Source organism: Choloepus didactylus, chromosome Y (assembly GCF_015220235.1).
Source record: "Choloepus didactylus isolate mChoDid1 chromosome Y, mChoDid1.pri, whole genome shotgun sequence".
Lineage (NCBI taxonomy): Eukaryota > Metazoa > Chordata > Mammalia > Pilosa > Megalonychidae > Choloepus > Choloepus didactylus.
The window spans coordinates 53,632,756-53,644,807 of record NC_051335.1 but is presented as its reverse complement, the minus strand read 5'-3'; the positions used below and the strand labels follow the sequence as shown (position 1 = coordinate 53,644,807).

The following is a 12,052-nucleotide window of genomic DNA, read 5'->3' as shown; positions in this document are numbered from 1 at the left end:
GTAATTTTTCTTTAGGCTATATTAAATGATACTGAGGTCAGATTGAAAGAAAGAGAGGTAGGTTTTAAAATAATAAACTGTGAATTCTTTTCCAAGTTGGTAGTAAAAGTAAGATGATTATAGAAGTGGCATAGCATCTAAGAGTTTGTATTATGCAGCACATCAGCATTATGATACTAATAAAGACATGCTGTACATGAAAACCCTTTACAATCATTTATTAAATCATTTAGTCTTTATGGAAGGTAGAAAAATGCTGTCAAAACTATTTTCTAGGTAATACGTTGGATCACAGGTAGAGTCCAAAGCAGTGTCAAAGACAGAACTCCAAAATCTTTTTGTCATTTAGTGAAAAAAAATGCTCAGTGTTTCAGGAAAATGGCAAAATCAGAACTAATGTCAATGACTAAAGAATGTGATGTAGAGGTTCTAACCTACATGTATCAAATACTTTTGCTAGTAGAATATTGAGCTCACTACTCCCAATTTTAGAATGTATGTAAGGTGAGTCTTTTGATGGCTACATTTTGATGCATATTCTTTCTTTAATTAATTACAAAGTAAAGTATTAATTTTTGTTGTTTAATTTTAGAGATGATCCTTAAATGTCAGTCAGTAAGCATTTTCTTCCCATGCTAAGCAATGCTGGGTGATAGTAGAAGTCAGATACACAGTCTCTGTTGATCCTCTTCTTTCTCCTCACTCTTTCTTTTGAAATATATCACTCATACAGAAGAGAATAATAAATTCAAGTGTTCAGCTTACAAATAATAAAAAGTGAACATTCACCTACCTACTACATAGGTGTAGAAAATATAAACAGCACCTTAGAAGCAATCTTCTTGTGTGCCCCATTCACATTGCACTCCTTTCCTCAGAGCAAATCAATCCCCTGAATATTTGATTAATTTTTACCCCAATTTTCTTTAGAGTTTGAAATCTAATTTATGTATCTAAGCAACATATTGTTTTTTGTTGACTGTCTTGAACTTTAAATAGAATTTATGTATTCTTCTGCAACTGTTCTCTTTCTCTGGATATCACCTCTTAAGGGTCACTCATATAGACGAATAGAGCTGTGGTTATTCATTTTCCCTTTAGTATAGTTGTTGGATCTATAGGTCATTTTGGGGAGAATTAACACTGTAAAAGTATTGAGTCTTTTGACCTAAGAACAAGGTATATCTCTATATTGATTTAATCTTTTAAAAATTTGTCTCACTAAATTTTACAATTTTCAGTGGAAAAATGTTTCACAGCTTTTATTAGATTTATTCTTAATTATTTCATACTTTTGATACTATTTTAATTTTAATTTTTAAAATTTCAATTTATTTCTGACCGCATGTTGCTAGTGTACAGAAATCGGTTTAGTTTCCTAGGGCTGCCACAACAAAGTACCTCAAATAGGGTGACTTGAATCTCAGATTGATTGTCTCACAGTTCTACAAGTGAGAATTCCAAAATCATGATGTCTGTAGGGCCATGCTTCCTCTCAAAATTACAGGGGGAAAACATGTGTCATAGCTTTTCATGACTTGTGATGGTGGCTTGTCAACAACCCATGGCATTCACTTCCTCAGTCATCACTTGACATTCTCCTCTCTGTCCAAATTTCCTCTTCTTTGAAGGACACCAGTCATGTTGGAGTAAGGTCTCATCCTACTCCAGTATGACCTTATTTAATTTGCCTAATTACATCTGTAAAGATGTTATTTCCAAATAAGGTCTCATTCAGAAGTAGTGAGTATTAGGACTTTGATATGTTTTTGGGGGTTGCAATTCAATCCATAGGAGAGAAACAGTTTAATTATTGAATTCATATATTGTTCTTATGGCTACTAAAGCAAGGTGTCCCAAAGAGCACCATAGATGGGATTTCCAATGGAGAGCTTTAGGAAAAAATATAAACTAGAAGGAGGGCCATGGGCTTGACAGGGACAGTCTGTCCCTACTCTCCTCTGTCCACATAATTCCCAGATTTGTGTGGTAGAGAAGGAGGAATGTCCTGCAGCTCTCCTACTTTTTCCTTTGGCTCCAACTGAGGAGACTGACCCCAAGGAAGGATCTCTTTACCTAGACTTGACCAAATTGAAAATGGTCTCGAAGTGGGGCCAAAGGTCTTGACCACTCCCCAGGGGCCAAACTCCATACATCCTAGTGCAGGTACAATCCTGAGGCAGTGAACAAACATTTATGGCACTTTTGGATAAAGGCACCTATGTCACTATCATTCCAGAAGATGCCAAACGGGGGGGGGGGGGGCCAGAATAAAAATCACTGGGAGGTTTCTGGCATTCTCCATGGGCATAGGGATGAGAGATTACTGCCCCCCCCCTGTGGATTGGTCCCTTTGAATCTTTGGTGGTCACTATGGTTATGTTTCCTGTTAGGGAATGTATTACAAGGATTGATATCTTCCACCACTCCATATCGCAATGATATCTATAAGGATATGCTCTCCTATCCCAGCACACTTTGGTCATCAGAGTTGGGTGACTGACAGACTGCATACCCCTAGCACTTCCATCTCCTTGCTGAATTTTCCAATAGCAGCAATACCATCACCCTGGTGGGGAAAAAGACATTACTGAACTCATAAAAAACATTCTATCTGCAGGTATACTCCTCTCCACTATCTCTGCCTATAATAGCCCAGAATGACTAGTGAAAAAGGTGAGCGGAGTTTGGTGCCTAACTATAGACTATCAGTGCTTGAATGCAGAATTACCCCCTTTGGCATCCACAGTCACAGATATTGTGACTCTCACAGAATCCATTATGAACTCCACCAGAGATTGGTATGCAATCATTGATATGATAAACATGCTTTTCTCCATCCAACAATGAAAAGTGGACCAGGATTAATTAACTTTGCCAAGGCCCACATTATATCTTCACTGTACTACTGCAAGGGTACACCACCACCAATATGTAGGGCAGGATTTGAGTAAACTACACTTGCCCAAGGGATTCCAAGTGCTCCATTTAATTGATGCCTGGGTGGGTGTTCTCAATATCCAGAACCCAGGATATAATGGGGTTACCTAGCCTCAGGAGAAACTAGGAGTTCATGACAATCCATTCAATTTCCACCAAGGCTCAATACCACACCAGAAGTTGCCTCTCAAAAGGGGAGTAGTACTTGTCTGTATCTGTGAACTTCTTAGTCAAAAAACCCAGTGGTCTGAGAATTTCTGTTCTACTCTCTTTATTCTTGTTTTCATTGTCAATTCTAGTTAGTTACAGTTTTCTGCCATATGGACTTTTGACCAATAACAGAATATCATCAAATGGAAATGGTGCATTTAGGATCATGCTCACTCAGGCTTCAAGGGAATGACACAATGGCATGAGTGTTTGGCAGTGCACTCCCCCACCAATGATCCTCTTGCAACAGCAGATGATGGTACTTCCTTTCCTACATTGGCATCTTGGGAACCCCAACTCAAGGATGCCTCACCTGATACTCAAAGTTTCTGCAATGATTGAACAGACAAAATGAAGCCCACTGACACCCATTGGGCAGCAGCCAATGTTTCTCTTACCTCAGGAAGACTATATATCCTTGCTGGCACTGGAAGAAGTGCTCAATGGGATGAACTGCAAATGGTCTGCTTATCCCTGGAACACTCAGACCAAAGGACCCCCACATACCTGTTTACTGACTCATGGGCCATTCATGGAGAGAATGTGATTGGAGAATCAAAGGTTCTCCAGTGTGGGGAAGGGAGCTTTGGAAATAATTGGTGGTGTGCAAAGTCCCTATCTATATTACCCATGTTGATGTGCATAGTAAGGGCCAATATCATGGTGAACATCATTGGAATGACCTAGCCAATAAAGGAAATACAGAGCTGCTTCTCACAACTGACAAGGCTCAAGATCCTTCTGCATAGAGGCAGAGAATAAGCCCATCCTGGAGGATGGGGACAATGAACTTACCCTCAGTGATATCCATGAAATAGCTGAATTTCCCATGGCTGCTTCCACCACTGGGTGGATCCACCACCAAACCAGGCATGGGAATTCCAGCAAGCTGTAGCTCTGCCAAATTTTAGAGAAATAGTCAAATAATCCTGCATATCCCAAAAAAACCTTATCAAGATAAATAAATGCCCCAAAGCCAACAGGACATCACAAAACATATGAAGAAACAAGTAGATATGGAGAAGCCAAACAACCAAGTTAAAAAGCTAGAGGACACACAGAATCTGGAACAATTAATCAAAGTATATACAAATCCCCAAAACAATTTCAATGGGTTGGGTAAAGACATAAAAGACATCAAGAAGACTTTAAAGAGCATGAGAAAGAAATTGAAAGAGTAAATAAAAAATAGCAGATATAAAGGAAATAATGTGTGCTGGATATCAAATTAAAAATATAGCAGAAACACATGAAAACAGAATTGAAGAGAGAAGAAAGAAAAAGTGAATTAGAGGACAAGCAATTTAATGGGAATGCACAAAAGGACAAATTGGTGAAAAAATAAAAAAAATTGAAATGAATCACAGGAAAATGAAGGACAACATGAAGCCCACAAATATAAGAATCACTGGTGTCCCAGAAGGAGAAGAGAATAAAGGTCTAGGAAGAGTATATGAGGACATAGTTGGAGAAAACATCTCAACCCTTATAAACAACATTAATATGCAAATCAAAGAAGCCTAATAAGCACCAAATAGAATAAACTCAAATCACCCACTCCAAGACAGAGTAATCAGATTGTCAAATGCTGAAGAGAAGGAGAAACTCCTGAAAGAAGCAACACAGAAGTGATTCACCACAGAAAAAGAAAATGACATAAGACTAAATAATGACTACTGAGTGGGCACAATGGAGGTGAGAAGACAGTGGTATGATATATCTAAGATTCTGAGAGAGAAAAAATTGCCAGCCAAGAATTCCTTATGCAGCAAAGCTGTCCTTCAAAATTGATGGAGAGTTTAAAATATTCAGAGAAAAACAAATGCTGATAGAATTTGTTAATAAGAGACTTGCCCTTCAAGAAAGAATAAAAGGAGCTCTAGTAGCTGAGAATAAAAAAAGGAAAGGTCTGTAGAAGGACACAGAACTGAAGAATATTTGTAAGGAGAACTTAAATGAAAAAAAGAGAGGGGGAAAATAGATTTAACAACTAAAAACAAAAGGATAAGATGGCTGGTTCAAGAACTGCCTTCACAGTAATGACTTTGTGAATGGATTAATCTCCCTGGTTAAATACAGACTGGCAGAATGAATTAAAGAATATGACCCATCAATATGCTATTTATAAGACACTCATTGTAGACCCAGTGACACAAAAAGATTGAAAGTGAAAGGATGGGAAAAAATATTCCAGGTGAGCTATAGACAAAAAAAAGCAGGGTTAGCAATACTAATATCAGACAAAATAGACTTTAAATGCAAATTGTCATAAGAGACAAAGAAGGACAATAAATATTAGTAAAAGGGGAAATTCACCAAAAATAAATAGCAACCACAAATATTTATGCACCCAATCAAGGAGCTTCAAAACACATGAGACAAACATTGGCTAAACTGAAAGGAACAATAGACATTTATACAATAATAGTGAGAAATATCAACACACCACTTTCTTCTATAGATAGAAAAACTAGACAGCGGACCAATAAGGAAATTGAGAACTTAAACAATGTGAAAAGGAATTACACTTAATAGACATATACAGATCATTACATTCCAAAATACCAGGACTTACATTCTTCTATAGTGCCCATGGAACATACTCCAGGATAGGTCATATTTGGGGTACAAAAAGTCTTAATACATTTAAGAAGATTGAAATTATTCAGAGAACGTTCTCTGACCATAATGGAATGCAATTAGAAATCAGTAACTGCTAAGATCCAGATATTTCACAAATATATGGAGGTTAAACAACACACTCTTAACATGTGGGTCAAAGAAGAAACTGTAAGAGAAATTGCTGAATATCTAGAGATGAATGAACATGAGAACACAACATATCAAAACCCATGGGATGCAGTGAAGTGGTGCTGAGAGGGAAATTCATAGCTCTAAATACATACCTCAAAAAGGAACAAAAAGCAAAGCCCTAAACCTAACTTAACAACTCGAGAGGATAGAGAATGATCAGGAATCTAACACTAAAGCAAGTAGAAGAAAAGAAATAAAGATTAAAGCAGAAAAAAATAGTATGGAGAACAAAAGAACAACAGAGAGAATTAACACAACAAAAAGTTATTTCTTTGAGATCAACAAGATTGACAAACCCTTAGCTATGCTGACAAAGTAAAAAAGAAATAAGACCTAAATAAACAAAATTAGAAATCAGAGTGGGGTCACTACTATGGATCCTAAGGAAATTAAAAAATCTTATGAGGATCCTATGAACAACTGTATGCCAACAAACTAGATAACTTAGAGGAAATGTAAGATTTCCTGGAAAAACATGAACAACCTAGACTGACTTGAGAAGAGATAGAAGAATTCAACAAACTAATCAAATGTAAAGATGTCCAATCAGTCATCAAAAATCTTTCTACAAATAAAAGCCAGTTGACTTCAGAGGGGAATTTTATCAAACTTTCCGGAAAGAACTGACACCATTCCTGCTCAAATTCTTTCAAAGAATCAATGAAAAAGGAACATTACCTTACTCATTTTATGAAGCTAATATCACTCTAAATCCCAAAACCAGATAAAGATAATTCAGAAAGGAAATTGACAGTTTAATCTCCGTAATAAATACAGATGCAAAAATCACACACACAAAAAAATACTCACAAATAATATCAAAAGGCACATTAAAAGAAATATACACCATGACCAAGTGGGATTTGTTTTCAGGCTTGCAAGTGTGGTTCAACATAATAAAATCAATGTAATACAACACATTAACAAGTTGAAAGGGAAAAATCAAGTGATCATCTTGATAAATGCTGAAAGAGCATTTGACAAAATTCAGCATCCCTTTTTTTCCCAGTATTTTAGCACTTTAATATTCTTCACATATTCAACATAAAATACTGATAATGGATAAACAAGAGGGGAAAAGACGTTTCAGCAAAATCTTTTGAAAGCCAAATTATCACTCTTGTCAAACACAATAAAGAGAACAGCCAAGTGAACAAATGATAAGGGCCTTTAACAGAGAGTTTTAGTTTGAAGACACAACTAGAAAACAAACAACAAACCAACCAACTTCTCTGCTAGCTATTGAAAAGAGAGTTAAGAGTGAAGTGGGGAATTTCTCAATCTCATTTCTGTGAAGCAGCTCATAAAGGACAAGCACAATTGTTGTAAATGTGATGTGACAAAACTCAAGGTCAAGGCTTCTAAGAAATTCTAAGAAGCCTACATATATCACTAAGGACCATATTATTAAAAATATGAATGCAAAGAGATATAAACTACATGGTATTAAACACAGACCTTGCTATATAAACATATAGTATATGCCACTTTTACTTGTTTATGATAATAACAGCATAAAGAAAGATCTACAAAACACTTTTGCCTGGAACCCCTAAACAGTCACCAAGTGGTTAATGTTTACCTTAATCAATGGCTACAAGCCCAGAAGACCCCACTGCTGCCACTTTGGAAGGATCTAGGCTCAGCACCTAACAGGTCTCATCTACCCCCCATGCTCTGTGCTTGTGTCTGCAGAAATAACTGACAAAAATTTGCATAACATTAAGTCAACAGGCTGTTTGCATATAGAGATCTAGCTAGAAGTAGCAGCAAAGACAAAATAAGCTGAACTCATTAGAAAAGCAACAGGGAAAGTTTTAAAATGCTTCAACAGGAAGATTTTTTTAATGTTCCAGTTTAAATAAGAGTTAAAGCAGCCATTAAGTCTACCAGGTTTGTGGAACTGTTGATGTTTTGCTGATCTTCTTTGAATATATATATATAATCTACAATAAGCACATTCATCTAAGAAAAATACCATGTTGGTTAAGTTTGTCTAGCTCTACCCAAGTTACTTTGCTCCACGTACAAAGGTTAGGATATGTTCACACTTGATGCATCTCCAAAAAGTTTTTCATGGAGGCTGCCAGTTTCTGGACATCATCGATTCTGATGGCATTATACAGAGAGACCCAGACGCCTCCTACAGACCTATGCCCTTTCAAGGAGATCACACTGAGTTCAAGAGCTTTATCAAGAAATCTTTTTTCTAAAGCCTTGTCTCCTTTAGCATTGCCAATGTGGAATGGAACATTCATCTTGCTTCTATTCTGGGGCTCCACTGGACATATGTAGAATCCTTGAGAATGATCAATAATACCCTAAATCATCTTCAATTTGATGAAGCTGAGCTTTTCCATGGCCACTGCACCACCATTGTTCTTAATCCACTCCAGGACCTAGCCCATGAAATAGATGTTGAAGGATGGAGGCATATTGTGCAAGGACTTGTTGCCAACTTGTACTTTGTACTCCAGGAAGGAGGGGCACTCCCAGAGAGCAAAGCCCAGCAGGTCATCCTGGATGATTACCACCATGACCCTCACAGAGCACACATTCTTCTGAGCACCAGCAAAAATGACACCAAACTTGGAAACATCAACTGGCTTGGACAGGAAATTTGAATATATCACATATACTCAAATCACATATCACAAACCAACACTGCTCCTTTGATTTCAGGTACAAAATCAAACTCCACTCTGTGCACAGTCTTATTTGCATAGTAATACACATAGGAGATATCTGGGTTGAGGTTCCATGGGCTTGGATCTGGAATTTTCATATAATTCCCAATTTGGGGGTAGACAGTATTCACAGTCCCAAACTTCTTGGCTTCTTCTGCAGCCTTAGCTGACCAAGCTCCCATCACCACGTAGTTGGCACACCTTCCTGTTTTCAGGCCTATCAGGTTTAAGGGGACAGCGCTGAACTGGCCACACCCACCTCCTTGCACAAAAATCACCTTGTAGTTGTCTGGAATGGCTAATAATTCCCACACAAGATCCTCTGTGGTGTTAATAATCTTAGCAAAATCTGATGACCTGTGGCTCATTTCAAGATCACTAATCCCAACTTCTTTATAGTCTAATAATTCCTTCAGTATCTCAATGATACTGAGTGTGGTAGCTTGGCCAGTCCAGGTCTGAAGTTGACCACCTGCCTTGTGGCATCCATGGTGCAATGGCGGGGGCTTTAATTTAGTGGGGGAGGACTGAGAGTGTGGACTTTTTAATAGAATCATTTCAAAAGGCAGGAATCAAGGGAAGCTTCCTCAATATGAAAAAGGGCATATATGTAAAACACACAGCCTGCATAATACTCAATGGTGAGAGACTGAAAGCCTTCCCCCTAAGATCAGGAACAAGACAAGGATGCCCGCTGTTATCACTATTATTCAACATTGTGCCAGAAGTTTTAGCCAGAGTATTCACTAAGACAAAGAAATAAAAGGCATCCAAATTGGAAAGCAAGAAGTAAAAGTGTCATTATTTGCAGATGATATGATCTTATATTTGGAAAATCCTGAGAAATCAATGACAAAGCTGCTTCAACTTATAAAGAATTCAGCAGAGTGGTGGGATAAAAGATTAATGCACATAAGTCAGTAATGTTCCTATATACTAGTAATGACCTAATTGAAGAGAAACTGTCTTATATTGAGGTCTTTGATCCACTTTGAGTTAATTTTTGTGTAGGGGGTGAGGCAGAGGTCATCTTCATTCTTTTGGATATGGATATCCAACTCTACCAGCCCCATTTGTTGAAGAGATTCTTATGTCCCAGTTCAGTGGGTTTGGGGGCCTTATCAAAGATCAGGCAACCATAGTATGGGAGTCTATTTCCAAATTCTTAATTCAATTCCACTGATCAGTAAGTCTACTTTTGTGCAATACCATCCTTTTGTGGCTTTATAATAAGCTTCAAAGTCAGGAAGTATAAGACCTCCCACTTTGTATTTCTTTTTTAGAATGTTTTTAGCAATTTAAGGCATCTTTACCTTCCACATAAATTTGATAACTAGCTTTTCCAAGTCAGCAAAATAGGTTGTTGGAATTTTGAATGGAATTGCATTGAATCTGTAGATGAGTTTGGGTAGAATTGACATCTTAATGAAATTAAGTCTTCTCATCCATGAACACAGAATATTTTTCCATCTTTTTGGTCTCCTTCTATTTCTTTTAGTAAAGTTATATAATTTTCTATGTATAGGTTTTTTACATCTTTCATTAACTTTATTCCTTGACATTTGATTTTTTAGGTTGCTACTGAGAATGGAATCCTTTTCTTTTTTTTATTTTGAAAAAAATTCAAAGTTACAGGAACACTTGCAAAAACAATACTAAACCCATACACAGAATTCCATCATACCTTGACCCCCTTCCCCCGATAGCTCAATCCACCAACTCCAACATGCTGTCACATCGCTGTTTCTTACCCTCCCTCCCTCCCTCTCTATCATCAATCATCTATTGCTCTGTCTTCTGAACATATGAGAGCTAGCTGCACACATCCTTGAACATACACTATAATTCACATATACACTTCCCATGAACAAGAACATTCTTTTATGCAATCCCATTAAGTGCAGCTAACAAGTACAAGAGATTCAACCATTATACGAAGCTTACATTCTATATTTCCTTTCCCTTATGTCTCAACTGTGTCCCTTTGAGCCACCTGTCCTCTATCCTCCAATTCCATCCAAGTTCATCCTCAGCATTAAATTGTCATCTATTTAGACTGTCTTTTTTTTTTTTTCAATTGTGGAGACATATACAGCCTAAATCTTCCCATTCCACCCCCTCCCTAGCCTTCCATTAGTGGGATTAATCACATTTAGAATGTTGTAATGCTCTTTCCCATCATCCATTACTAGAAATTTCCCTTCACCTCAAACAGCCAGCCTACACTCGTTTCTTAACTCCCCATTGCCCCTTCCCCCATTTCTCTTAACCCAAACTCTACTTTTCATCTCTATGATTATATACCCTGATAATTTCTTTGTGTTTACCATGGGGCTTAAAATTAACCTCTTAAATCCATATCAGTCTTGTTTTTCTTTGATACCACCTTCACTTATAGGACACAGAAACTATGTTCCTATACTCCTCCATTTCCCCACCTTTATATAGTTGTCTAAAATTACATACTTTACATTGAGTTCAAAATCACTGATTTGTCATTAGAGTTTGTGTATCTTATGTCATGTAGGAAGTAAATAGTGTAGTTACAGTTCAAAAATTATTGACTTCTATTTGTATTCCATTGTGGTTGGAGAATGTGCTTTAAGTATCTTCAATATATATATTTTTTAATTTCTTGAGGGTTGTTTTATGTCCCAGCTTATGGTCCCTTCTGGAGAAAGATCCGTGATCACTAGAGAAAAATGAGTGTCCTGGTGATTTGGGATGTAAGGTACTATATATGTCTGTTAAAATTCTCTATACCTCTTTCTCCTTTCTTTGTGTCTCTGTTGGTAGGGCTCCCTTAAATATCTGAAGTAGAGCAGGTCTTTTGTTGGCAACGTCTCTCAACATTTGTTTGTCTGTGAAAAAATTAAGCTCTCCCTCAAATTTGAAGGAGAGTTTTGCTGGATAAAGTATTCTTGGTTGGAAATTTTTCTCTCTCAGAGTTTTAAATATGTCATGCCACTGCTTTCTCATCTCCATGGTGGCCACTGAGTAGTCACTACTTAGTTTTCTGTTGTTTCCTCTGTATGTGGTGAATTGCTTTTCTCTTGCTGCTTTCAGAACTTGCTCCTTCTCTTCAGTATTTGAAAGTCTGATCAGAATATGTCTCAGAGTGGGTTTATTTGGATTTATTCTATTTGGAGTTCTCTGGGCATTTATGTTTTGTGTATTTATATTGTGTAGAAGGTTGGGGAAGTCCCCCCCCCCCACAATTTCTTTGAATACTCTTTCTAGACCTTTACCCTTCTCTTCCCCTTCTGGGACACCAATGAGTCTTAAGTTTGGACATTTTATTTTATCTATCATATCCCTGAGATCCGTTTCAATTTTTTCAATTTTTTTCTCCATTCTTTCTTTTGTTCTTTCATTTTCTGTTCTGTGGAGCTCTAGGACAC

The 12,052-nt window shown here is 37.2% G+C and overlaps 1 pseudogene; it reads right to left on the bottom strand.

Annotated features, from left to right (window-relative positions):
• Window positions 1–8,009: 8,009 nt before the first annotated feature.
• LOC119524300 lies at window positions 8,010–9,141 on the bottom strand (annotated as a pseudogene).
• Window positions 9,142–12,052: the final 2,911 nt, after the last annotated feature.